At 45.0% G+C, this 5,213-nt stretch overlaps 1 non-coding gene across 1 annotated transcript; it reads right to left on the bottom strand.

The window, feature by feature from the left end:
* Window positions 1–1,582: 1,582 nt before the first annotated feature.
* On the bottom strand, window positions 1,583–1,715 carry LOC117712211 (small Cajal body-specific RNA 3). The gene has a single exon (XR_004607270.1).
* Between the last annotated feature and the right edge of the window lie 3,498 nt (window positions 1,716–5,213).

Raw genomic sequence — 5,213 nt, 5'->3', positions numbered from 1 at the left:
CGTCCCTTCCAACTCTAACATTTCAAATCAGGAAACAGAAAATTAAAAACTGGTTACATTTCTGCAATAGCATGTTACTAAATATGTTTATATCCACAGGTTCCCTAAAGCCTAATAGTAGATTCTGTACTGGTTTAACACCCTGAGATACTGGTATGTTATGTAACGAGAGTGGAGGCTACTGTTCTGTGTTTAAATAGAAGATAACACTAGCTGAAGAAGATCTGCCCTGTGCAGGGTGCGCTGAGGACCCCTGCAGGCTTGCTGTGTGATTGCAGGAGACTGTAAGAGGCACCAGAACCACTGGGCTGAAAAACAATAGAATCAGCCAGCCAGAATAAAAAAAAAAAAAAGCCAGATCATGCCTTCTCCCAGCCAAAGGAGCCAAGCCTTGTGAGTTGACAGAAGGGAGAACTGAAACAAAGAACGGGTGGGGGGGGGGGGAGAGCTAAATACTAGAGACTGCTTCTCTTTCTCTGCACCCAGACACCTTCGCTGGCCCTCGGTGCACATTGACTTAGTGCCCATATCAGCCGGTTTTCCTGTTGCCTTGGACTTATTCTGAGAACCTATGGAGAGGAGAGAAGCCCAGGTCAATGGGCAGTTTGAGAACAGACAGATATTTATCCTGAGGGCAGCAACCGAGATGAAGCAACTATGCATGCAGAAAGACAGCAACCAAACTTATTCAGAGTCAGAAGGCCCCCTTAAAAACAATAAAACCAAAAACAAACAAACAAACAAGTTGGCAATAAAAAGTTGGCAATAAATCTTTTCGAGGCTCCTGGCCTCACAGGCGTGTTCTCTGCCTGGCTGTCTTGAGGAATTGCACTCCACTTTGTAAATCCAAGCCAAATTTACGAATTTATTCATTCTCGAAAAGCTTTCCCAGTCAGTGTTTGCCATCAGCTTCCCTCACTAATCCTGTGTTCTCGATTTTGCCACACAAGTGCGGCTCTGGCTGGGAACAAGTCTCTTTCTGCCTTTTGTTTTTGTTTTAGTTTTTTCTTCCTCCTTTGTCCCCACCTTTTTTTGTTTTGGTTTGGTTTGTTTGTTTTTTGTTTTTTTGTTTTTGGAGACAGGGTTTCTCTGTGTAGCCCTGGCTGTCCTGGAACTCAGAGATCCACCTGCCTCTACCTCCCAAGTGCTGGGATTAAAGGCATGCACCACCACTGCCTGGCTGGAGTCTGCATTTTATGGCCCTGCCTGCCTGGAACTCACCTGTTAGCTCAGTCTAACCTTGAACTCACAGAGATCCTCCTGCCTCTGCCTCCCCAGTGCCAGGATTAAAAATGTGCAGCACCACGCCCAGTTTCTCTTTTCACTTAAAAAGCATTTGTTTTGTTGCTGGTATGTGACTGTGTACATGCAGAAGTTAAGAAAGGACAGCTTGTGGGAGTCAGCACTCCATTTCCATCTTGGCTTCATTGTTTTGCAAAAAGCAGAAAGATAACTTTTTTGTTGTTGTTGGGAAACTAGCTTTACCGTTTGCTTGCTTCTGTAATCCAGTACACTATTAAGCAGAGATATTGAGGACCATATTAGGGAAAACAGTATAATATTTAGAATGGCAGTTCTGAAGGTTGTGTCGAGGGAAATAATCAGACTTGCCAGCTGTGCTAAGTTAGAGACCTCTGTGTTTCTGTAGGGTTGGTGCCTCCTACAGACAAAAGAAACTTGCATTTGTATACGTGGTTCACTCTGCAGTTTCCATTAACCATTTTTTTTAAATAATGGTTGTATCTGTGTACATGTGCATCATACAAGTTCCATGCTTACTGAAGCCAGAAGAAGGTGTTTGATTACCTAGGCTGGAGCTCCAAGCAGTTGTGAGCCATCTGGTGTGGGTGCTGGGAGCCAAACCCAGATCCTCTGGAAGAGCAGCAAGTGCACTTAACCATTCAGCCATTTTTCCAGCTGCCAAGATAACTTCAGTCTGAGCAAAGGGATAATGTAGATTATAGAGCTGTGCTATAAGTGTTGACAGCAAGCTACAGGAGAGTCCTCAAGTGCCAGCTGCCCCCTTGCTAGGTAGGGTCACTCTTGTTATTTCTTTTCAGTGCATACTCCGAGCTACCTGTCCTCAGAACTTCGGGCTAAGTTGCTGCTTGGCTTTTTACATGGGTTCCAAGTCCTTGGGCTTGCACAAGTCTATTTACCTTTGGAGCCGTCTCTCCAGCCTCAAGGTGACCTTTACGTGCCCCAGTTTTGTTTGGTTGTTTAAGATAAAGGCAAAATCTGTAGCTTGGGGCTAGCCTCCTATTTGCAGCAATCCTCCTGCCTCAGCCTCCAAAATGCTGGGACTATAGGTGTTTTCAACCAAGACAAGTTCTCTCTCTGTGTGTGTCTGATTCCTGTATCTTTGTCTCTCTGTTTCTCTATGTGTAAGAGACCATCTGTGTTGAGAGAATTCAGAACTCAGGCTGGCTTTGAACTCCTTGTGTAGACAAGGATTCTTCCTACCTTGAAGCTCTGAAATCATGAACATTTACCCACTAAATGCAGTTTTATGCAGTGCCTAGCATCACATCCAGGGTTTGGTGCACACTAGGCAAGAATTCTACCAACTAAGTCACATCCCAACCACTCTTTTTTGCTTTTATTAACTTCAAGGTAGCATGTAAGCAGTGGGTTTCATTATGGCATATTTACACATACAGATCATTGTACTAATCCTAATCCCCCCCCATCAGCTCCCTTTGGGGTTTTGTCTGAGTTTGCTTTTTTTTGAGACGAGACCTCACTCAAGCCAGGCCAGCCAAAACATTTCTACATAGCAGAGGATGACCTTGAACTACGGATGCTCCTCCAGCTCCAGCCTCATACATGTTGGGATGACAAACCACGAGCACCGAGGTCACTGTAACCTTCCATAGCATTGGGAATACTCCCATCTTCTGTTCCCTTCCCCTCCCACACCACAATCCACCCTCAAGTCCAGTCAGCTTCACTTCGAAATGCACATTTGCTTTGCCGGTTGGCGGTGGGTGATGCACACCTTTAGTCACAGCATCAGGCTGGATTTCTGAGTTGGATGCCAGCCTGGTCTACAGAGTGAGTTCCAGGATAGCCAGGGCCTCACAGAGAAACCCTGTCAAAAAAAAAAAAAAAAAAAGAAACCATGCCCATCCTCACCAATGCCACTCTGGACAGAGGCCTTGAGGAAGCCACAACTTCCCATTAGAGCTTCCTGCTTCTAAATCATACTTAGCCAGATGGTACTTCTTCAAAACAAATGCCTTATGGTAGTCCATGAGCCCACTCACTAGGCCTGCCAACCCCTCTGGCCTTCCAAGGTCTGTCCTTTGCTCAGCCTGCTCAAGTCAGGCTGGCCTCTTTTCCATCCCACCAATATCCCAGGCCTCATCTTGTAGAATATTTATGAGGTCATCCCTTGAAACCCATTAGAGATTGGCTCCACCCCCCTCCATATTGGCACCAGCCCCTGTTAATGTAAATGTTCCCATGTACTTAGATATGTCTAGCTCACATTCAGTGCTATGTAAACAGTTGCTAGACTATTGTTTAGAGAATGATAAGAAGAGAAGGCGTCTATGTGTCCACTAGACTCACAATTCTATTTCTGAGATATTTTTAAACTGTAGTCTGTTAAATCAGATTGTATTTGTTCCTCAACCTGGGACACTTTGCTCAAGAACCCTGCCTCTTTAACGTTTGGTTCTCAGGTCAAATGCTTCCTCCAGAGGGCTCTCCAGGATCATTCAGTCTTATGAGACCTGACCCCCAGACAGGGTCATACCCAACTTACTCTTACTGTCTTTATACCTTATGATTGATCCTGGAAGTCATCTTGTTCACTTAGTTTGTTTTCTGTTCTGTCTAGCTGTAACTAGTTCTAACAGTATTGCCCTCCTCTGCTTTCTTTCTTTCTTTTTTCTATTCTTGGCTTATCAAGACATTGTTTCTCTGTGTAGCCTTGACTATCCTAGAACTTGGTGTGTAGACCAGGCTGTCCTGGAACTCAGAGATCTGCCTGTGTCTGCCTCCCAAGTGCTGGGACTAAAGGTGTGCACCACCACTGCCTGGCTTCCCTTACTGTTTCTTTAATGCCAGGAATCTGAGAGTTTTTCATGGTGCCCACCTTCAATCTCAGTAACCTAGAAGGCTAAAGCATAGGATGACTGCACACCAAGGGTGGTCTGGGCTAAAGAGTAATATCCTGTTTCAAAATTCAAAATAATCCTTGAGTGGTAGTGCAAGGCTTTAATCCCAGCACTGGGGGTCCAGCTGTGGGTTGAGGTAGCAGAGGCAGGTAGATCTCTGTGAGTTCAAGATCAAGGTCAGCCTGGAGTACATAGTGAGTTCCAGGACAGCCAAGGCTATATAGAGAAATCTCTCTCCCTCTCCCTATCTGTCTGTCTGTCTATCTATCTATCTATCTATCTATCTATCTATCTATCTATATTCGAAACACACACACACAGAGCCAGGCATACATAGATGGTGAGAAGCAGTTGGATCTCTAACTTCAAGATTAACCTAGTGGACAAATCAAGTTCCAAGACAGCCTGGGCTATACAGAGAAACCCTGTCTCAAAAAGCCAATTGAAAGAAAGAGAGAGAGAGAGAGAGGAAGAAAGAAAGAGAGAGAGAGAGAGAGAGAGAGAGAGAGAGAGAGAGAGAGATTAAAATAATCAAATCATGATGAATTACAGCTGTAATCTCAGCATTCAGGAGCCTGGGGTAGGAACATGTTTGTTCATCTGGTTCAAGGCCATCCTGGGTTACAGGGAAAGCTTCCATCATCTGTGCAACTGTAGAGGGACTAGCCATGTCTTAGACCCCATCTGTCCCTTCACTATGCTTTGAAGCTCCTAGGTTAGGACAATAGGCTCACTCGGCTTCCTGTATGACCGTCTTCTATGCTATCTACTGGCCTGCACTGACCTGCTGCCTCAGAAACCATTCCGACCTCCTGAGACCCCCTCCCTCTAAAGTCTACAAAGCCAGAGAATTGCCTTTGCTTTGCCACTCGCTACTCGATCACCACTAAATCCCAGCTTCCACTGCTGGGAGTGGCCCACCTTATTAAAGGGCCCGATCACCTGAAGTCTGCCTCAGTACATGTCTCTACAAACCTGAAGAGAATCTTTAATATTTAAAACAAATAAATGGCATTGATACTAAAAATAAGGAAGATACATAGCTCAGTTGTGCAGTGCTCGCCCAGGATATTAAGAAAAGAGAGGGAG

The sequence above is a fragment of the Arvicanthis niloticus genome, chromosome 6, assembly GCF_011762505.2.
Source record: "Arvicanthis niloticus isolate mArvNil1 chromosome 6, mArvNil1.pat.X, whole genome shotgun sequence".
Classification (NCBI taxonomy): domain Eukaryota; kingdom Metazoa; phylum Chordata; class Mammalia; order Rodentia; family Muridae; genus Arvicanthis; species Arvicanthis niloticus.
The sequence above is the reverse complement of the archived record's forward strand: the minus strand, read 5'-3'. Positions and strand labels throughout refer to the sequence as shown.